This window comes from Lissotriton vulgaris, chromosome 1_1, assembly GCF_964263255.1.
Source record: "Lissotriton vulgaris chromosome 1_1, aLisVul1.2, whole genome shotgun sequence".
NCBI classification, from domain to species: domain Eukaryota; kingdom Metazoa; phylum Chordata; class Amphibia; order Caudata; family Salamandridae; genus Lissotriton; species Lissotriton vulgaris.
This window is the reverse complement of record NC_141685.1, coordinates 1,650,041,916-1,650,065,776: the sequence shown is the minus strand read 5'-3', so window position 1 is coordinate 1,650,065,776 and position 23,861 is coordinate 1,650,041,916.

Below are 23,861 nucleotides of genomic sequence, written 5' to 3'. Positions count from 1 at the left end.
GTATACATGTCCAATTGTGTTAAATAGTACGCACCCCGCCCTAATATCCTTTAGGTTATACCTTAGAGGTGACATAAGTAATAAAGGGGATGGTTTCGGCTTGAAAAGGGGTTTATATTGAAAAGTCGATATGACAGGTTAAATCTGCACTACAGGCTTCAAAGGCAGACCCGAGGCATGTTTTACCGTGCTACCGTAGTATTGACCACTATGAGCACAGCAGCCCAGTTGCAGTATTTAATTTATAGGTAATGGGTACTATTTACTACGGACTTATAAGTAAATTAAATGAACCAATCAGGTGTGTACCAATTTTATCATGTTTAGAAGGATGCGCACAAGCACTTTACAACCGGTTAGCAGGAGTAAAGTATGTAGATTCCTAAACTGCAACAAAAATGTGTTCAGCAAAGGAAGGCAGAAATCTGGGTTGATCCAGCAGAAAGAATCAGGTCCAAGAATTGTTGATATAAACTTAACGATAGGACAGGTAGCACACACATCGATAAGCATCCGAATGCTTATGGGTATGATTGGTGTCACTTTTCTATCTCCTTATAGATCGACAGTATTTTCCATTAAGTAGATATACTACATAACTTATAATTTGGCTTAGTGCATAGCCTTGACGACCGCTTCTTGGTGTTGCTAACTTTCATGTAATGTGTTGCATTCATTGCACTTCTGTCCATACTCCCTTTTGGAAGATCCAACTAACTACAACATGTGCCACCCACTAAACAGGAGACAACCTTTGAGCGTGCAGAAAGTATCAATCAGTTATTGCACGTTCACTGCACGAATATGCAACAGTGACAGCATGGTGTACAGTCATTATTGCTAAACGTGTTATGCAAATTGCATAAAGTGCTTTTTGAGTAGAGGACTCACTTAAAAAAAAATCTACCCTAAGATTTAGAAACAGTTAAGTATGGACTGTGTTTGCAATAGTGCCCTCTGGACTCTAAACAAAAGTTCATATTGTCATTCTGATAAGGGACAGCGTGGCGACAAATTGTTGTGGTGTGGATACCCACTCACGCCTTAGCGCAAGACGCACCAGTGCAGGGTTCAGGAGGGCTGGATCCATATCAGAAGCTCCGGAAATCCAGTAAGATTCATTTACATACAAAGGACATCAATAAAAACACATTTGCATAGTCCGTGGTTATCCTGGAATTCTGATATACTTTTTGTCTTACAGCCCTTTAATGGAACTCCGTGCCTTTTATAAGGGTCTGCTGTTTGCCTACTGGACACGGAAGCATGACACCTTCATATGTGTATAGCTGCAGAGAGAAATGGGGTGTGTGCATCTAAATTTCCAGTTGGCTGCGGAGGTACCGAGCCAGAACTAGTTTACTGCCTTCCCTGTAAATAGAGCCAATACATCGGTATGTGAATAACAAATTGGACGAAGCCAGAAAGCATCATATATAAGTTCTCTATTACATAAACTATTTCTGGGGCCTCCCCACACCTGAGTCAACACGGAGCTGGAAGCATTCCGAGGCTTGAGATAAGTGCCTCCTTTTTTGCCAGGCAGAGGCGCCCGGGTGGTTGGTATTCTCCTCTCATGACATCAAAGTTGATAAGTAGAAGTCCCCCGCGAAGAGTATTAACTTAAACTGTCACAGAGCGTGAATGCAGCCAGCGGGAGCCCGCGGAGCAGAGAAGGAACGTGACCAATGCGAAGAGAGGGGGCCCTGCAAGGAGGAAGGAGAGGAGAGCGACGTAAGAGGCCACCGGAAAAGATCATTAGGAATAAGGCAGCAACATGAGAGGGAGCGAGAGAGCTAGAGATGGGGTGAGAGGAAGAGAGCCCGAGTGAAAGACGGCAGGTGAAGAGAGGAAGGGATATAGACCGGTGCCAGATAGTGCAAGAGCGAATGAGAGAAGAGAGAGAGACAGGAGAGTGGGAGAGATGGAGAAAGAGAAAACGAGAATGACATGTAGACATTGGAGGACAAAAAGATGAAATAAGAGGTGGTGAAAGAGGGGCAGAGAGAGAGAGAGAGTAAGTGAGGAAATGGAAACGCAGTGCCAGCTCGTGGCAGTTCGGCCCCTGACACATTTCCTGTTTCAACTGTCCCCTTAGTATTTGTTTTGCCAGGGTTTGTGAGGGCCCTAATCTTTAGACCACTGTGGGCGTTCTTTTTCTACCTTAAATACCATTAAGAAGCGAGCCAACAATTAAGACTGGGAGCGCAGTTGTCTCATTGCAGACTTTAGTGCTCCCTGACTGGAGCCTTCACTCTACTCGATTCAGTACAGGTGATAAACATTTTAATAAGTGTGACAGACAGTGATTGAAAGTTCAAAGCTTTATATGAAGAATTGTGGGCAGGTTTCAAAGTGTATGCCATTAGAGAGTGATGAAGCGGACTTCAGAAATAAGTTTAGAAAGTGTCTGCAGATTTAAACTCCCATCATTTATAATACATTAACGAGTGTTGCATGCTTTTTGTATTAATTCAACCTAGAATAATGTGCACCTACACGAACATGTGGGTCTAATAATATGTGCTCTTGTCATGTTTGTCACTACGTTTGAATAATATATTAACTTTGTCTTTTGTTTTGTCAAACATTAACTGCAGCTGTTTTAAATAATAGCATGTGCATTTTCTTAAATGTGCTCCTGTTTATGTTGTGTCTTTTATGTGACTGTGTTTTGTTCGTTTTTTGTGCATAAAGCTAGGTAACATAGACTAATGGGTTAACATTAGTAAAGGGGGTGGGTAACAGAATAATTATCATTTCTCGAATTAATTGATGTCTTGTGCTTCCTTGCATATTAGAGTCATGGTAAAAGAGGCCTGTGGCCTAATTCTAAAATGGATGTCCGAAGTCCTGTCGAGTTGGGCCTTGCACAACAGAGAATGAAAGAAAACATTTTCTTCATAATTCTTTGAAAAACACATGCGGAAGCTGAGCTGTGCTGACCGTTGAGATAATCATTGTATAAACTTTCAATGCCAAGGACAGGACATAGCGGCGGAAAAGCTTAGGCAGAGGAAGCAAAAAACTGTTTCATTTAATGTTGCAAGCCTCGGAAGAGCTTGTGACACACTTAGTCAAAGGACAATGCCGCTCTTAAGGAATATGGTTTTTGCAATGTGAAAGGCGAATGACTTCATGAACTGACATTTCTCCACCAATCACGCTTCGAGTTGGTCATCTTTTTGTATTCTTTTAGTTAGTCTTAGATAGAGAAAAGGTATAAAAATTGCCCCCTTGGAAAGAGCACTGCTGGCTCGTTCCTGTGCTCGGGAGATGCTGTCGGACTTTTGGCTCACATAAGAACTTTTGAGCTTACATTTATCCCTTTAGGTTTTCTTTAAGTAAGTTAGGGAAATAGGGTTTAGGGAATGAGTTTCTAAATGTTTAAACATTTCTCATGCTGATTTTGATTTAAACTGACAGTCTAATGTGCCTTTCTAATTAAATAATGTTGCTTATTAAAATGTAAATAAAATAATGTAATTCTTTAAAAATGCTTTTTGCTCAATAAATAAAGTTAATAAAATAGATTTTGAAATGACAAGCTGGTCTTGTTTGTTTTGTTTGAGTTACCATTAGTTAATCCATTGCCTATGATTTTGACTTAATTACATGTTTATGAAGGTGTTTAATTAATTAGGTCATATGATTCAGTTGGTCAATTCATGTCTCAGTCAATCATGGGCCTAGTGATAAATTTATAAATAATGGTGAGTATCGAGGTGTAGAGTTGCACATATGAGACTGAATTTCCTTTGGCCCGCTGGATCAGGAGTATAGCAGTAAAGCATATATGAGTATAAACAACTCAGTACAGTTCTAGGAGGAATCCGGCAAAGATTCTATGTCAGGACCGGAGGCGAGGATTATGCTCTGTCTTTCTTCGCTTTATTATCAAAATGATCAATTATTATCAAACTTTTCACAGCAGTTTTGTCAAGAAACTTAAACAAAAAAACACATATACCATAACCAGGGAAAACAACAATTTTATAGTCCTTTCACTCTGTTCATAACATCTTGGTCATAAATCCTGCTGGTCCTTCCTCAACTTCCTCTTTCTTCGCTGCTTGCAGCTGGAAGTTAAGTGCTTGGCTTTTCTCTTTGTGTAACCTGTTGTGGCGCGTTCGCACGCCGGTATGCGGGGTCGGGGTGACTGATTCCCGTTTGATTCCACAGATTCCCCTGCCGGGCCGCGGGAACGTTAGCGCCCCATAGGGGGCGCGGTGCTATGTTCACGACGCGTGACTCGCGGCTCCGGAGCGCAGTCTTGTTCCCTCAGCGGACCTCCGCGCTCCGGTAGTTACCACGTCCGAGCCCGCACACTGCCTGCAATCGCCCGGTGCTGCAGCCCTGGTCTGTACGAAATTCCCCTTTGTTTACGCCCGTGCTGCGGGTAGGTAGTGGCGTGCGCCGGCGGGCGGTGGTTTTCCCCATTACGCCCGGCGACACGGGTCGGTATAACACGCAGTATAGGCAGGTCTGGTACTACAGAGGCACCAAGGCAGGCAGTGATTGCCCAATGAGATTCTTAGGGCGTGTTGGTGCCTTAGGGGTTGGCAGCCCCGTGTAAATTGTGCCTGTGGCTAGTGAATTTGTCTCTCAGGAATTTTTCCTGAGAGACCCCAGACAAGAAAGTGCTCTCACGAATCCCTGTGATTATTGACCTTCTCTGGGAAGCCCTCAGGCAAAGAAGCTTGGGTCCTGTGTGTGTGTGGGCATAGGGTGCCCAGGGTCTGAAGCCCACAATGGCGCAGGAGTATTATGAAGAAGAGGACTCCCTATCATACCTTCAATGGGATGACGATTTCTATAATAAAGTAGATGACTCCATCTACCGGGCGGTCAATGATCTCATGACCCCCATGGAGCAGCGCTTAGTGAACAGGATCGACCAATTGTGCGCAAAGAAGGCGCCGCCGGCTTTGCCAGGGGCCTCTCCTGCGACTGAAGGGGTTCCCGCCCCACAGGATGATTCGGGGCCCCCACCACCCAAGAAGCAGTGCATGGACGGGGTGGACAAGGACACTTTTGAGCATCTGAAACAGGCGTTCTTAGAACACACTGCTCCCGTGGTCCCCCCCCAGGGGCCTCCACTCGGGCTGAGTCCCCTCCACCAGCATGAGGACTCCCCTGAGGCCTCTGATGATGAGGCGGGCTCGTCTCGGTCCTGGCGACCTTCTGGGTCTAGGGAACCCCCCAAGGCGGGTATAGCAGCCATGCTGGACCCAGACAACATTGTCCACCCCCGGTCGGCAGAATGGGTTCCGGCGGAGAAGGCGGCGTTGTATGTCGCGTCCCGTCTCCGCAAGCCGCTGGAGAATGATGCTCGTAGTCGACTTAGAGCAGAGTGCCCTCGTCCCACGCTAGCTGGCAAGGTGTCTTTGACCCCGGAAATTGAAAGTAAAATGGCCACGTTTTTTGCAAAGTTCATCAAAGACCCCAGGAAGGGGATTGATAGATCGTGGCGTGCATGCCAAGATAAACTATTGGATGCCATTGGTCCGATGACCAAGATATTGGACATGGCGGAGGAGGCGCGTAGTTCAGGAGCCCTCATTGACCCGGAGGTGTTGTTGGCCTGGGCTCAGCGAGCCATTTGTTTTATGGGGAGTGCCAACTGTGCACTTTCAACGGAGCGGCACAGGTCCCTGTTAGTTAAGGGGGACCCCAAGTTGGGCGACCTGGCCTGCTGGAGTTCTGGACTTTTTGGTTCCGTCCAGAGGTGTCAGGGATAACACCCGAAGACCCCGGAGTTCTACCTGCCTCGGTGCACAAATAAACAGAAACACGGGCTTCTCGATGGTGGCGTCAAAGACCAAAGGTTTATTACTGCAGGGACACAGAAGTCACAGAAACTACACACGGGCAGAATCTAGGAGCCTGTTCGATTTGTACAAGTAGGGTTGCTCCTTATATACAAAATATTAACTTTCAGGCGAATTCTTCACAATGCTAGTACATTCCCAAACCTTTGTGTCCTAAACAATAAATATTTGGCGTTGCACAAGAATCGTCGATAACATTTGATGTCAAACATTACGAAGAGGGGTTCCCACTATTCCATCACAATTCCATGTCAACATTTCATTCAAGAGCCGGACCACCTCATCGTAAATTTTGTTACCTCCCCCTAATAAAGGCCCAGAAGGAAAGGAGCAGAGCCAGGTGCAGAAGATAGGAAAGCAGGATAAGAGATGTTTGTGGGTCGTAAATGGGCAAGGCTACCAGCTTCGGCCGCCTAATCATGATCAGGCCAACGAACACAAGAACCAGTATAGCAGAACTGGCCCCGGGCAGAGGAGGCTGCCTTTGTCGAGTCATGCAGCCACAGCGTGTTCTGTTCTAAGGTGCACGTGTCACTAGAGAGGTGAATCGCCGGCTAAGCCTACGTGTCCTTAATCGAAATGTAGTAATCAGAGGTCATTGCGTATGTGAGGGCAAGAAATACAAAATGGCTGCCATGATCTAAGATGGATGCCATGGGTAGATTGGAAATGTGTTTGTAACAGGAGTACTCTTGCTTGTAGCATAGCGAAAACACCAGGATATGCTAAATGGATCATTTGCGGTTCGCTGATACCAGAATTATGTATTTACGACAATGTTGAAAACACGGGTTCAAATCGTCACGGAACCTCAGACCCTCCTTTTGCCCTTACATAGGCAATTACTCAGTCTATGTCAGAATCTAATTCTATGCTCATCAGGTCAGTGACATGCTGTTGTATCATCATCCTTTCTCGCGCCTTTTCTCCAAACGCAGGTGGTTTTCTAAAACAGGTTGCAGCACATAGACTACACAGAGCTGGACCACACTGGATAATCAGGCAACACGAGAACAGGAATACTAAGATGACACCAATGACCATCAGAACCTTCCATCCCCACGCTGATATCAGAGTCCACAACCACTCCATGAAGGACCAGTTTCCCTTGTCTATGTGTATAGAGTCGGAAATCTTGTGTAGCTTAGAGATCGCCTCATAGACTGTTGGAGCATTATTGGGAATAAAGACACAGCAGCTCGATTGGATCATTCTGCATACCCCACCTCGATCTGCAAGTATCACATCTAGAACCATACGGTTCTGCAACGTCATGAGTCTACCCGCCTGAAGCTCAGCTGTCAAATTGCTAAGGGCACCAGCAGTTTCGGTAATAGTAGATTCAACTACCCGTGTTAGCTGACGTATGTTTCTACTATTGGCCATAGGCCCCCAGAACGGAAGGAAACCTTTGAAGAAGTCTCCAGCTTCCTGACCAGCGGTGTCTTCCTTGCTGAAAACACCTCTTGCTACTCTGGTCTTATGATAGTCTGAAGAAGCAGTGTACGTTGGAGGCAACAATCGAGCAATATAACACAAACCTGCAAAGTCGGCAGGCAACCATGTATACGCTCTGTCTTGACAGATGAAGTAGGTACCCCTAGCAGTAAGAAAGGCAGGGGAAGAGTTAGACGGAAACACATAAGTCTCAACGCACTCACTCCTCCCTAGCTGAGCTCTCGGATTTCTCCCATTACCTTGCAAACAGACCTGATCTCGGTGAGGTACGACCCAGATTGGAGTGGAGCTTTTACGCTTGCTTTCTCCCAAACTAAGGCGATACTCTGAAGAATTCCAACTCAAATATACTCGTAATTCATCTCTAGGGTAAGATGGAGTATTATTGACATCCTTGATCATGTCAATAATTCCCTGGACTAAAGCTTTGTTGGCAGAGTTATATTTAGTGGAACGTGGTGGACGCGGAGGATAGGTTTCAAGGGCATAAGCAAAAATGGTCTGAAGGGCCTGAAATGATCCATTATAGCTGAAAGGCAACACCAGATAGGGAATGCCTTTATCCATAGTGTGGGGTATCAAGCCACACACCCAGCAGTCTGTAGTGTTAACTACCAGTTGGTGTTGGTGCAAGAGCTGTACGAAAGTGTTATTGATGAATTCTGAGCGTCGAGCTTGCTCATGTTCAGGAAACGAGTGAAAAGAGAGCATCGAAGAAACAGTAGAGGTAGCAGGATCAAGGGGAGGTACTGTAGTTACTGGCATAAAAATTAAATTTATACCGAAAACGATTCCACCCACCAACGTTATCAAAACAATTAAAAATGTAATAGCACATTGCATCAGAAAACATTTGCTATGAAGAATTCTGTAAAGTCTGTTTCTGCGAACATAGATCACATTTTCTCGTTGCAGCGCAGGAAGCTCCATCTTCTACAATCCGCTCGCGACCACTGATGATGTGTACGTAGATGAAAATGCCTCTATCAGCCCTGGGAGTTCCCAGAACTAACAGAAAGATCGACCTTGTGTCTGACCCCCGCAGATTCAACTAGGCACACAGCCACGACCCTACGGCTACCCAGACGGCAAGGCAATTAAAACAACAAAACAATAGCAAACTTCCTGGCTGAAGGCAAAGTGTTAAAATTTCAAATGTGTAAAATTGGCAGTTTCCTGCTTTATTTGTCCATATTGCGAGATCGTAAGTTGTATCTCAGTTTTGCAGGAACTGTTTGATCAGGAAACAGTGTGTTATCAGCAGAGGTTGCAATGTTCAAGTTCGCAGATGGCAAAGTTTCTTCTGATGCAGAGGGCAAGTGTTCAGGAGTCAAAGAAGTAGTTTCAGGAGGAGAGTCAGAGCTCGATGTGTCAGTTATTAGTTCGGCATCACTGAAAGGGACAAATTTGGGTGTTCGCTCGAATTCAGAGGCACCAATTCCCTTCTTAATCCAGTTGTCATAAGGAAGTGGCAAGGGCACACGTTTGACGTGTGTCGCATGGATCCAATGTTTGCGACCGGCCACACGAATAGCAGTTCTCGTTGCTAGCAGTACTTGGTAGGGGCCGGTAAATCTGGGCTGAAGGTTCTTCGTCCTCGCAAAGTTGCGCACCACAACGTGGTCACCTGGTTTCAGCTGATGACCTGGACTCTCCGGTGGCTTTGGCAATGCATCGAAAACCTGTTGGTGAATAAGACTCAATTTAGCAGTCAAGTCGTAAAGGTAATCAATCAACATTGGATATTCCAGAGAACAAAATTCTTTCGGCCTTGGCACTCCCCAAATATTAGCGGGACGGCCAAAGACAATTTCATACGGACTAAGCCTACTCTAGAATGTACAGTCGCTCTCGTGGATAATAAAGCCAAGGGACGAGCGTCTGGCCAGGATAAACCCGTGGATGCCTGTATTTTAGCAAGTTTTAGTTTGAGGGTGCCATTGTAACCCTCAACCAAACCAGCAGACTGGGGATGGTTTGCAGTGTGAAATTTTTGCCTAATTCCTAAACCGGCACACACACTCTGCATAACTTTCCCTATAAACTCACTTCCGTTATCTGACCATACAATCCGTGGCATTCCGTACCTAGGGAAATATTCTTTGAGAAGAATTTTCGCAGTTGATAAGACAGTATTGTCCTTTAGTGGAGATGCTTCGATCCATCTGGAGAAAGCGCAGACTACCACCAGGACGTATTTTAAGTTATTGCAACGATCCATGTGAATGAAATCTAACTGAATCACTTCAAAGGGGCAGGAAGGAGGAGCGAAGTGACCGGCAAGTGTTGGGACTCCCTTGCCAGGATTATGCATCAGGCATACCATGCAATTTTTCACCACTCTCTCTGCACACTTACTAATCCCATCATTCTTCCAGACTGGAGCTAACATCTTGCAAATCCCCTTAGAACTAATGTGTGCTGTTCCATGTGCCATCGTCACCACTGTAAGCACGTACGCACCAGGCAACATCCAACGCTGTTGTTCCGACAAATCAATCCAACATCCACTCGAGTCCAATTTACCCGTACTCTCTTTCCATGCAAGCTTTTCCTCCTCAGTCGCTTCTTTCTGAATTTCTTTCACGCTTTCCACTGTGTCCTCACACATTCCAGACTCGGAAATCCATCTTGCAGACGTTGCAACATACATTCTACTCATCATATTTCTAGCTGTCTGTTTAGCGGTCTCATCAGCAAAAGCATTCCCCCGACCAACATCATCCATGATTGCTTTATGAGCACTGCATTTCACAATCGCAACTTCAGTCGGCAAGGTTAGAGATTCCAACAAGTCGTTAACTAGCTGACCATGTTGAATCTTAGTCCCATGGGACGTAATGAAACCTCTTTCTTTCCACAAACGGCCAAAATTATGGGCCACGCCGAATGCGTACTGACTATCTGTGAACACATTCACTCTCTTTCCCTTTGCTAAAACACACGCTCTTGTTAGAGCGATTAATTCTGCAGCTTGGGCAGAATTCTGACTCACTCTTGCAGTCTCCACAATCGTCCTCAAAGTCGTTACTGCATAAGCAGCAGTCACATCACCATTCTCCAATTTAAAACACGACCCATCAACATACAACGTGCCATCCGGATCTGACAATGGAGTGTCTTTCAAATCAATTCGTCCTTTTGTCTCCTCCTCGGTTCTGAAACAACAATCATGGGGTTCGGAATCACTCGACTCTTGATTAGTCGGCAACAATGTTGCTGGATTCAATATATTGCACCTTTTGATTTGAATATGACTAGCTAGCAATGTCAGCTCATAACCTGATAATCTAGCACTGGTAAGGTGTTGTGTCTTAGTTCGATTCATGAGTGTATCCACAGCATGAGGAACCATGACCACTAGCATGGTATTCATCACCAAACCAGCAGATTGTCGAATGGAAGCCGCAGCTGCCGCTGTAGCTCTCAAACAACTAGGTAATGCTCTAGCTACCGGATCTAATGTTGATGAAAAATACGCACAAGGGCGCTGTTTATCACCAAATCTCTGTGTCAGAACACTCAACGCGCAACCTTCTCTCTCATGAACATAGAGCGTGAATGGCTTGCTGTAATCGGGTGTACCCAATACAGGAGCTGAACATAGAGCATTCCGTAGCTCAGAAAAACTCTCCTGACATTCAGCAGACCATGGCACCGGACTCGGAACACCTTTCCCAGTCAAAGCTACCAATGGTTTTGCTAAAAGAGAAAAATTTGGGATCCACTGCCTACAGTACGAGGTAATACCTAAAAAGGCACGTACTTCTCTCTGTGTGCGAGGAACACTCATCTGCGTAATTGCTTTTATTCTCTCTGGGGTCAACTTCCTTCCCTCCTTTGACAAGAGATGACCTAGGTAGGTCACTTCTTGGCAGCAGTACTGCATTTTCGAAGGTGACACCTTATGATTCAAATTAGACAAATGATGCAATAGCGAAATTGTAGCTGCTTTGCAAGTTTCCTTGTCATCGGCAGCCACTAGAAGGTCGTCTACATATTGCACTAAGGCAGAACCAGGAGGAAGTACAAAGGAATCTAACTGACTTTTTAATGCCTGACTGTAAATGGACGGACTCTCACAATAGCCTTGTGGAGCGCGTTTAAACCTGAAGCTTCGACCTCCTAGACAGAAGCCGAAAATATCTCTGCTTTCTTCGGCTATCGGAATGCTGAAGAAGGCATTCTTCAAGTCGATAACTGAAAACCATGTGGCTGTAGCTGGAATTAATGTTAACAATGCAGTAATATCTGGAACCACAGGGAATTGTGGAATCACAATCTTATTAACCTCTCTGAGATCTATAACAAATCTATATACTGGAGGTTTTGAAGGATCAGTACGTTTCAAAATCGGTAATACAGGACTGTTACAGATATTTCCTCTAGTTTCTTCAACCACACCTTTCTTAATCAAATCTTGCACAATCAATAAAAGTGCACGTTCACCTTCGCTAGAGATCTTGTATTGAGGAATTCGTGGAAATTTGACATTTGCTTTCAAAGTGACTACATATGGTGGTATTTCCAAAAGGCCTACATCGTTAGGACCAGTCGCCCAAAGAGTATCAGGGAGTGAACGCAGCTCTGGTGGGAGTGCATCCATTGACAAGTACATCGGAGAGGTGATTCTTTTACCCAATGTAAGCTGTACTCCTTCCGGAGAACAGTACAATGTCGCATATAGGCGTTTTAACAAGTCTAAACCAAGCAGATTTTCATTACAACCTGTCGTCAAAATCAGGGGTGCTTTCAATTGACACTGTCCAACAGAAATAGACAAAGGACCAGATACGGGATTGTAAACAGGGGCGCCTGAAAAACCTACAGAAACATTTGTTAAGCCGGACAAAGGTGCGCCAGGGAGTTTCGCATGAATGATAGAACTTTCTGCGGCACCTGTATCCAACAGAAACGGTTCGACTACTCCTGATGTTGCTACTGCGACATAAGGCCCACTCTGATCCACTGGAACTGATACTACTCTCTCTCTCTCTGTCCATGGCTGTCCTAGTACTCATTTTGTTGAAATCCCTCAACGTTTTCACAATTGTCTTCAACATGATACTGTTGCGACCTATTCTGTTGAGCAGGCTGTCCATTATGCTGATCAAAGTGATTGGAAGGGCGATCATTCGTTTGTGGAGGCATAGCACCTCGTCCTCGACCTCTAGAATTTTGCACGAAACCACCACAACCTCTCTGGGCTGCTGCAGCATTATTTTGCGCTAAGACTGGACACTCATTCTTATAATGACCCTCTTTCTTACAGTACGCACATTGATTCCACTGGTATTGCGGTCTCTGAGAACCATAATCTGTCCTTTGATACGACCCTTGATGTGTATTGGTCTGATTCATGCGAGGCGGGTATGCCTGTTGCAGAAGAACTTTAGTCTTTAAATCTTTCGTTTTCTTATCTGACTTCTCTTTCTCCTCTTTATCTCTATTTTCATAATACTGTGCAGTTGCAAGTATTTGCTCAGTTGTAGAGACAGCCCACGCACTCTCTGAATCTTTCAATTTATTACAGAGCTCTGGTAGCAAATTGTGTACAAATTTATGGACAAACAATCTCTGACCTCCTTCTGTGCTCATATCCTGACCACTGTGATCTACAAAAGTCTCTTCGAACCTCGTGAAAAAGTCGGAGACACTTTCGTCTTTCTTCTGCCTGCATGCGGACAACTTGTCCCAGTTAACGCGTAATGCTGGCATCAGAGTCTTCATTAAGTCAATTATCCTATTTGGGAGATTAGCAATCAGAGGTTCGGGTTTGGAACCACCTATTTGCTGACCATCCGCTGCAATTATAGCTGCCCAATCACCACCTAGAGCAACTGGATGATTCTCTTTACGAATCTTAGCCCAAATTGGTTGCGGAACTACATTCCCAAATAACATGTCATTGTCCGCTAGATTCATAACACAAGCCTCAACTGTCTGCGCTAACTCCTTATAGTATCCGGCAGGATTCTTACGCGGATCTGGCAAGTCCTGTTTCACTGCTAACACTTCAGCTCGCTTCCACGGAATGTGTATCCACACTCTCTGGAATTGCGCCGGAGCGGCTGCAATACCAAGATTCACATTAGCTTGCACAGCTTCACGCCAAATTGGTGGAACCTCTCTCATTGGATATTGGCGATTCTGCTTCGCACTACTCTTCTCTAAATCCCTCGGTGAACGAAGAGATGGATCATTCCTATAACTTAAAATCAGTTCCATCGCTTCTTTAATATTTTGACCTACTATCATACCTGCAGCAAACTCTTTCTGAACCTTAATTAATTCTTCTAAATTCGGGTCAGTGTCATTTTCTTCTAACTCCTCACGTAAAAGGGAGCACATCTCGTCAAACACATATCGTTGTGTTGGTTCATTCCACTGCATAAATGTATCTAATACATCTCTAGTACTGTATCTCCTACTCTTTGAAATCCATCTGAGAGCCGTGGAATCTAAGATTCCCCGTTCCTCAGTACTTGGGAGCTGACTACGCCTCTGTACAGAGTCAGAAGTAGGTGCCTTAATTAAAGATTTATAGAAAGGAGACAGAATATTAGAAACAGAGTCAGTGATTCTTCGTCGAACAGAAAGCGGAGTCATAATACTAGCAGATGTAGAAAACACAGTAGCAGTTGGAACAGATAGACCAGGAACAGTAGGAGTATCAGATAAGGTAGCTTGTGAATCAGTAGGTGTAAGTGATACAGGTATAGGCAAAGAAGTCGGCAACCCAGGAAGAGGGGGTGCCGAAGGAACATTCACATTAACCACAGGAAGTACAGGAGCTTGATTCTGAGGGGCAGGAGCAAGAATACCAGGTTGTCCAGCAACCGGCAATTGAACATTCGGTACAGGCGGGGCCGTAGCACCCTGTGCATACGGTGGGGGTGACCGTAACAAGTAAGACAACAGAGGATCGTTTTCGGGGTCCTCTACTATCTTAGTTGTACTCGATGGCAAGGCAGGATGGCACTTGTCGATCGCCAAATTACGCTCTCTAATTGCCACATCTATGGCCTTCTCAGACTCGTTGATTTGCAGCTGCTTAGCCGCCTGTTCTAAAGTCAACTCTTGCTCTTTCTGTTCTTTCTTTAACCTTTTAATCTCTCTCTGTTTAGATTCTTTTCGCCAGCAACGGAAAGAATCAAACATTGCCGGCCGGGCTTTCTTCTTAAGCAATTTCGCTTCTAAATTGTCAAGGATTTCGGGTTCAAAACTACCATGCAGTGGCCAACTAAGGACACCGTCTTTTTCAGTGTAACGGACCCACACCTCATTATAAGATATAGGACCCACACCATGCTTACAATAAAGATCATATAGAGGAGTCCCAATCGGAGGAACCAGACATGAGTCCTCCAAGCGGGAATCACTGTTGCAACCAAAACACGACAACATACAATTTTTCCGACTTACCATTTTGCAATCCGGAACACAGAACGAACAAAACACAAACAGAAATGTGCACTCGAACCAAGAACTTAGGCCTACCAAAAACGAACTAATGTATCGATACCCAAAACTGAACAAATAGATTATCGTTACCAGAACAACCAGTGATAATCTTACGAAACCAAACCAAACCAAGAACCAAAAGGATTTTAACAACCCTTACCAAGTAACCAACTAGCAACCACTAAATACTTAACTGAGGCACTGAAGACGTCACCAAGGAGAAACCCGTCACGTTTCGCCGTACTAAGGACTGCACCTCGGGTCCAAGACAGGGCGCCGGTCAAGGCAACGGACCACTGCAGCCGTCTTGAACGGGAACCCTCGTGGAAGAGAACGTCGGGCCACTTTTGCGATATGCCGGGATCGATGAAGTGGGGCGCCTCCCTCAGGAATCTTCACACGAAGCTTCTCGAACTCTTCAGGCTTTTGGACCGGTACCGAATGACGTCGCCCCACATTGGGCGCCAATTGGAGTTCTGGACTTTTTGGTTCCGTCCAGAGGTGTCAGGGATAACACCCGAAGACCCCGGAGTTCTACCTGCCTCGGTGCACAAATAAACAGAAACACGGGCTTCTCGATGGTGGCGTCAAAGACCAAAGGTTTATTACTGCAGGGACACAGAAGTCACAGAAACTACACACAGGCAGAATCTAGGAGCCTGTTCGATTTGTACAAGTAGGGTTGCTCCTTATATACAAAATATTAACCTTCAGGCGAATTCTTCACAATGCTAGTACATTCCCAAACCTTTGTGTCCTAAACAATAAATATTTGGCGTTGCACAAGAATCGTCGATAACATTTGATGTCAAACATTACGAAGAGGGGTTCCCACTATTCCATCACAATTCCATGTCAACATTTCATTCAAGAGCCGGACCGCCTCATCGTAAATTTTGTTACCTCCCCCTAATAAAGGCCCAGAAGGAAAGGAGCAGAGCCAGGTGCAGAAGATAGGAAAGCAGGATAAGAGATGTTTGTGGGTTGTAAATGGGCAAGGCTACCAGCTTCGGCCGCCTAATCATGATCAGGCCAACGAACACAAGAACCAGTATAGCAGGACTGGCCCCGGGCAGAGGAGGCTGCCTTTGTCGAGTCATGCAGCCACAGCGTGTTCTGTTCTAAGGTGCACGTGTCACTAGAGAGGTGAATCGCCGGCTAAGCCTACGTGTCCTTAATCGAAATGTAGTAATCAGAGGTCATTGCGTATGTGAGGGCAAGAAATACAAAATGGCTGCCATGATCTAAGATGGATGCCATGGGTAGATTGGAAATGTGTTTGTAACAGGAGTACTCTTGCTCGTAGCATAGCGAAAACACCAGGATATGCTAAATGGATCATTTGCGGTTCGCTGATACCAGAATTATGTATTTACGACAATGTTGAAAACACGGGTTCAAATCGTCACGGAACCTCACTGCTCAGAGGCGGGTGCCTCGGCGCAAGGGGTTTGTTTGGGGAGCCCTTTATAAAAGAGTTAGGGAAGTTTGTGGCAACGTTTACGTCCCTTGATAAGGTTCAAGCCAACATTAAAAGAGTCTTTAACCCCCGGGTTTTCCGCGGGGCCGGTCAGGGCAGGAGCCGCCCCCCCCAGCCGCAGACAAGCGCAGCAGCCCCAGGGCAGGGGGCAAGGTTCCGGGCATGGCCAGTACCAGGCGAACCAGCGGTACACTAACTTCTACCCGACCAGAGGTCAGCGATTCCGCGGACATGGGAACTACAAAAGTCACAACGGAAATTCGACAGGTGAGTGTCTTGCCTGCGGCGCAACTGCGAGTGGGGGGCAGGCTTGCGCTGTTTTTCCCCGCTTGGGAAGCGCTTACTGGCGACGCCTGGGTGCTCCAGACAGTGAGGGGTTTCCAGATAGAATTTTGCGGGTCACCAAGCAGGCTGTTCGGCCGCGACCGATAGTGTTTTCTGCAGCGGATGCCACATTGGTAGATGAGGAGGTCGCAGGTCTGCTCCAGAAAGGGGCTATATGTCACACAGAGGTTCACCCGGCTGGGTTCCTCACCAACATCTTTCTAGTGGGCAAGACGGATGGCGACAAGCGGCTTGTTATCAATCTGAAGGAGTTCAACGAGTGGCTGGTGTACAGACACTTCAAAATGGAGGGCATGCACCTGCTCAGGGATGTGCTCCAGCCACACGATTGGATGGTCAGATTGGACCTGAAAGACGCGTATCTGGTGGTTCCGATCTTTACTCCGCACAGGCGGTTCCTGCAGTTCCTCTGGAGGGGACTAGCGTCCGAGTTTTGCTGTCTACCGCTCGGCCTCTCCTCGGCACCATGGTGCTTCACCAAGGTCCTCAAGCCGGCGGTGGAGTATTTGTGGGCGCGTGGCGTTCGTCTCATCGTCTATTTGGACGATATGCTCATTATGGCTCAATGCCCCGTGCAATTGCGCCACCATCTGCAGATGGCAGTGGATCTTCTGCAAAAGTTGGGCTTCGTCATCAACGAGCAGAAGTCTCTTCTGGCACCAACCCAGCAAGCTTGTTTTCTGGGGTTTGTAGTAGACTCGGTGTCAGCCACACTCAGTTTACCTTCCAGGAAGGTAGCAAAGATACGCCACGAAATCCGTCAAACCCTGGCCAGACAGGGAGTTTCGCTACGACAAATTGCCAGGCTCGTCGGACTTTTCTCAGCCTCCATTCAGGTGATTTTTCCGGGCCCCTTGCATTACAGGGCCATGCAGCTGCTGAAGGTGCATCATTTAAGAAAGGGCATGACTTACTCCCAAGTGGTCCCTTTGACAGACGAGGTGCGGGAGGAGCTAGAGTGGTGGCTAGCTCACATGGAGGCCTGGAACAGCAGAGCAATCTTCAGTTCTGCTCCCGACTTGGTGATAGAGTCGGACGCCAGTCGGGCAGGCTGGGGAGCAAGGTGTGGGGACTTCTCCACAGGCGGAAGTTGGTCTCCTCAAGAGCAACAGCTTCACATCAATTGCCTCGAGCTCCTTGCGGGCTCTTTCGCGGTACGCTGCTGGACCAAGGGCAGGGTTCAAGCTTCAGACCTCTTGAGAATGGACAACGTGTCTGTGGTCAGGTATATAAATCACCTGGGCGGCACACAGTCCAAGATTCTGGTGACTTTGGCGAAGCAGTTTTGGGAGTTTTGTCTCTCCAATCAGGGGGCGGTTACGGCGGAGTATCTTCCGGGAACCGAGAACTCTGTGGCAGACTGGCACTCCCGCCATCCTCGGGATGCCAGCATTTGGAAATTGGATCCGGAACTCTTCTGGTACCTCCAGGACCGTTGGTCCTTTCTCCATCGACCTGTTTGCGTGTCGACTAGACTACCAGCTTCCCTGGTTCTTCAGTTGGAGACCAGATCCGTTGGCGGAGGCCTTGGACGCGTTTTCGCAGGAGTGGAGTCTGGAAAGGGGTTATGCGTTTCCGCCCTTTTCCATGATAACCCGAGTGGCGGCCCAGGTTCGCAGACAGGGGGCCTCGATTGTGTTGGTAACACCGCTCTGGAGGTCGCAAGTCTGGTTTCCAGTTCTACTGGAACTTTCCTGAGATTCTCCAATCCGACTCCCCCAAACTCCCCATCTCCTGTTGAGTCTGGAGGGGACTCCCCACCGTCTGGTGGAGGACGGCTCGCTCCAACTAATGGCATGGCAGAGTACAGGCAACGTTGGAGACTGCCAGGCCTTTCGGGAACACGCTGAGGCCCTGTTGTCCAGAGCGTGGGCTGACAGCACTTCCAAAAGGTACAGATCAGCCTCAACTAGATGGGTTTGCTGGTGTATGCGACGGGAGGTGGATCCCGTAGTCGCCGATTTAACTTACATCTTAAACTATCTGGCAGAGCTGGCCCAGAGAGGGTTAGCCTATAGGTCAGTGAATACCGTCCGGTCCGCTATCTCAGCTGGGCATGCTCCAATAGATGGCGCCGCCGTAGGGGAGCATCCTTTTGTGTGTAAACTGTTGAGAGGCATAAGGTTGTCTCTGCCTCCGGAACCCAGGTACTCCACCCTGTGGGATGTCAATCAGGTCTTAAACCTTCTGTTGTCATGGCAACCGAATAGTTTCCTTTCTAGGAAAGAGTTGTCTGTAAAATTGGCAATGCTGCTTTGTTTGGTCTCGTGTAGGAGGGTCTCGGATGTCCGAGCTTTGGCTATCTTTGCACGTGTTTTGTCCCAGGATGTGGTTACCTTCACTGTGAGTATACACACCAAATCTAATACACGTACAATCACCTACCCGGCTTTTTGGACTCGCCCAAACTCTGTGTGGTGCAATGCTTAAAGGCCTATGAGGAGGCCACGGAGGAAGTTCGTCCCCCAGGTGAACGACAACTCCTGATTGCCCTTAAGAAGCCATTCAAGGCAGTGCCTCCTCTCACCATAGCCAGATGGGTTCAGTGGATTATGCAAGAAGCGGGCATTAACCACAAGTTTTTGGTGCACATTCTGCTAGAGGTGCGAAGGCTTCAAAGGCGTTCAGCCTCGGTGTCCGTTTGGAAGACCTCATGAGGGCAGCGGATTGGTCGTCAGACTCCACCTTTAAGAAGTTTTACTTTAAGCCCTTGGTAAATGTGGCTCCGGTGGTGGTCGACAAGATTTGAAGGAGCATAATCCTCTCCTCCAGTCCTGACATAGAATAGAAATTTGCCTAGCCAGCGAGTAGGTAAGTTCCAATTCTATTAAGGACGCGGAGGCGAGGATTATCCCTCCCAACAAGCGCGTGGGTTGCTGCCCGCCCCTTGTGAATGTAAGTAATCTGCTTATTATACTTATATGGTTAAAAGGGTTATATGTCTCTTTACTGTCTTATGATTATGCTGTGATGCAGAATTCTTCATGTAGCTTAATGGTTTGTGATGTGCCGTATTCCCATTGGTGGGACGGTGAGTGATCGCTGTGTTCTTTTTTCAGGGAACGACAATTCGAAACCATCTGATTGACGGAGGGGGTGATCCTCCAGCGAAGAAAGAGGAAGTTGTGGAAGGACCAGCAGGATTTATGGCCAAGTTGTTATGAACAGAGTGAAAGGACTATAAAATTGTTGTTTTCCCTGGTTATGGGAAATGTGTTTTTTTGTTAAAGTTTTTTGACAAAGCTGCTGTGAAAATTTTGATAATAAAGCGAAGAAAGACAGAGTATAATCCTCGCCTCCGCGTCCTTAATGGAATTGAAACTTACCTACTCGCTGGCAAGGCAAATTTCTATTCTCCTTCTAAGAGTAGGAAAAAATGGGAGCTGTATTTCATAGAAACCTACATCCTTTTATAGAACTTTAGACAAAGACAGAAATACATTCTACATGGGTGCACAGGATATGCACCAATAGTGAAAAAGCAACAAGAAATAATTTGCCACAAAACACATATGAGGATTCTCTCATGACAGCATTACATTGAATGTGCAGCTATTCTCATAGTTAGTTCGGCAGTCCAATGAATGCATTGTAGGCCAGGTGCATGGGACAGTTGAAGCATCCTTGAAACATAGCAAAGAGGTCTCTGTGAACAGTTTACAGTTTATTAGTGTGAGTCTTGCAATTCTTGAGTTGAAACATATGAAACATCAACAAGAACATGTGATTTTTGTGATGTCAGTACAATATGGAGGACATTGTAAACGCAACTCAAGTTAACAAAGACCCAAATTGCAATTCATTAAAGTGAAAGGCGTCCTTCACGCTTCTCCAAGAATGGTCCCTACTGCGAATTTTGAGTTCGAATTTCTGTCTTTTCTTTTCACTTGCCATCTGTTCCCAAAGGTTTAAGGCTTCAAATTGCATGGGACTAGTCTGTGATTTTAAATCATACATTCTACTCCTCCATTTTTCTATTGGAGGAGTGTGAAAAGTGCGACTCAATGGGAATCTGAGCTCTCTATCTTTGGATGTGTATTTGTGCTATTGTTTAAGCCACAAGCACATATGTAAACCTTTCTTCACTGCTGTTTCCCTGGGTGGAGTGTCTACTGGAGGAAACTTTTCCTCTCTATTTATGTCATTTTCCTTGTTTGACATTCCCATTTCTAACAGTTTCTCAATCCACTCCTTTGTTCCATCTCCCACCTTTTCCACACCAACAAGCTCACAATCTGTCCACCAAAACCTGTGCATTAGTGTCAAAGGTCACCCTATCACAGGGCAGCTATAGCAGCCTCTAGCCAATCACTCCACTGCCCCTTAGTGACGCAACACTCCGAATCCACCAGATCACTTCTGAAACATATTTTACAATCTTTTCACCATTTCTCTTCTTCAACTAATCAAGTGTTTCTACAACATCAAAAATACTACCTAAACTCATACAATAGTGAGCCCTCAACCAGCGAATGTCACTATCCTCGATGTTTTCACTTCCTGTGCACTAAGAAATGAACCACCTAGCTCTATTGGTACACCCGTGCAAGAAAGGATTTTGGGGCATATTATCTAGATGTGCGTTATATAACGCACAACGCACATTTCCATATCGCCGGATTTTTTCGCCGTGTTAGCACGTAATTATCAATGCGCAACACGTAGGCAAAATTAAATCCGGCGATAGTCGGCGATATTGAACATTAGCGCATGAAAACAAACGTTGTTTTCATGTGCCAATGTGTGCCTTGATAATATGGGGGGGTGGATTCAGCGTTATGTTATCAATGCCTTAATACACGGTCAGAGCAGGCGTTGGGAGACCTGCGATAAACGAGTTTATCGCGGGTCTTCTTCTCACAACGCCTGCATTGGTAATAGGGTGTTCCCACCTTCAACCACATTTTACATGTGGTTGGACGTGGGAACGCCCACTTTGCATGTCATTAGTGATGTTTCTCGCTGACATGCAAAGTGAGCTTGAGGAAGGCATTCGCATGCACTTGTTAATAGGGCGCTGGAAGTATCACCGCTTTCTCGGCACAATTCGCCGAAAAAGTGGCGATACTTCAGCTTGCTAATATACCCCTTAGTCTCTAATTTTGTGTATCTCATAATGCTTCACAGTACATCACGTCTTGCAGACAAGTTCAAGAATTCAACATTCTAACATGAGGTACTTCTTTCAAAAATCTAAAAATACCATTACAAATACACTAACCATTTCCAACAATCAAAGCCACATCATAATTGCTCTTGAATTCCGTCCACTGCATTCCACCGCTTTGCATCTACTGCAACTCCTAACATGCACTGTTCTGCAACAATTTCATTTTTGCATGCAATCCCTATTGATACTCATGGTGTTACTCTCCTTCATTCACCTCATCTCTCCAGCACCAGGATCAGGTTGGGACTGGGACAATTTAGATCTTGGGCCTTCATGTCTGGACCATAAGGCTGCAGTACTAGATTCTACAGCCAATTACTTAGCGATGTCTCCAATTGAAACCATTACTTCTTCTACCAGACCTGTGGGCACTTTTTCCACCTTATAAACCATTCATGAGCACACAAACAACTAGGACCAGGAGTGATGTAGTCCCAGTGCAGACTTTAGCACTCCCCAACTGGAACCATAAGTCTACTCGATTCAGTAACAAGAGATAAACATTCTAATTAGAATGACAGACAAGCATTCTAAATTGAAAACTTTATTTAAAGAGTTATAGGCAGATTACAACATATTTGCCATTAGGGAGTTTTGCAGCAAAGCATATCAGTCATGAGTACAAAGAGCTCAGTACACTTCTAGGTGAAATCCGGCATAGATTCTCCTTTTAAGTGTAGGGAATGAAGGGAGGTGTATTTTCATAGAAATCTACATCCTTTTATAGGACGTTAGACAAAGACAGTAATACATTCTACATCAGTGCATGTTCCTCAGGATATGCACCAATAGTGAACAAGCAACAAGAAACAATTTACCCCAAAATAGATTTGAGGATTCCCTCATGATAGTATTATATTGAATGTGCAGATATTCTCATATTTAGTTCGGCAGTCCAATGGATATATGCCCAGATGCATCAAGCATTTTTGTAGTCGCAAACGGTGCGATTCCTTAAAATCGGCCGTTTGCGACTCCAAAAATGCTTTTTGATATGCATCATTACTTTTTGTTAAAATTCGCTAATTTTGCGAATTTCTGAAATGCGATTGCATTTAAGGAATCGCAATTGTGCGATTCCTTAAATGGAATGCATCATTGTAAAAAAATTAGCGAATTTTAAAATTGCAAGTGCAAATTACCACGAGTTTGAACCTCGTGGTAATTTGCACAATTGTTTAAAAAAGCACAAAAATGCATTTTTAAACTGTTAAGTTACAGACACACATGTCCTTAGGACATGTGTGTATGTAACTTACATGTAAAAGTGCATTTCATGGGTGCAGGGGGGGGTCCTTTGGACCCCCCTCTCCACCCTTGAAATGCTTTGTTGAATTCCGATTTTCAAATTGCGAATTCGCAATTCCCATTCATTCCTATGGGCATTTCAGCCCATAGGAATGAATGGGAATTGCGGATTCGCTATTTGAAACTTGCAATTTTATTGCGATTTGGTAAAAATTGCGATTTTTACCGAATCTCAATGAAATTGCGAAATAAATGATGCATTGCCATTTGCGATTCCTTATTTGCGATTCCTTATTTTTCGCAAATAAGGAATCGCAAATGACAATGTTGATGCATCTAGGGGTAAGTGTATGCCCATAGACTGGGAGAGGAGAAGCATCTTTAGAACATAGCAAAGAGATCTCTGAGAACAGTTTTCAGTTTATTAGTGAGTCATGCAGTTCTTGAGTTGAAACGTACAAAATGACAAAAAGAACATGTGATTTTAGTGACATTGGTACAAGATGTAGGGCCTTATAAACACAACTCGAATTAGTGTAAGTTGAAATTGCAATGCAATTAAGTGGAAGGAGATCAGCTGATTATGGCTGTGAATTTCAAAAAGTGTGGTCTCCAGCGCTTGCTTTTGATATTGCCCTGGGTGGGCCAGGTCCTGAGCACAATGCAATTCAATTATTAATTAAGGAAGGGAGCGCATGCCCCCCCCCCTCCTAGGGCTTATTTATGCTCCTAGGACCACCACCTCCCCGGGCTCATGTTCATATTATTGCGGGGAGGGGGGCTGTGTGGACCACTTTTTGCCCCGGGGATGAGGTTCTGTAAATTACGAAATTGTTTGTGCTCAGCCTCCATTTTGAGATCGCCG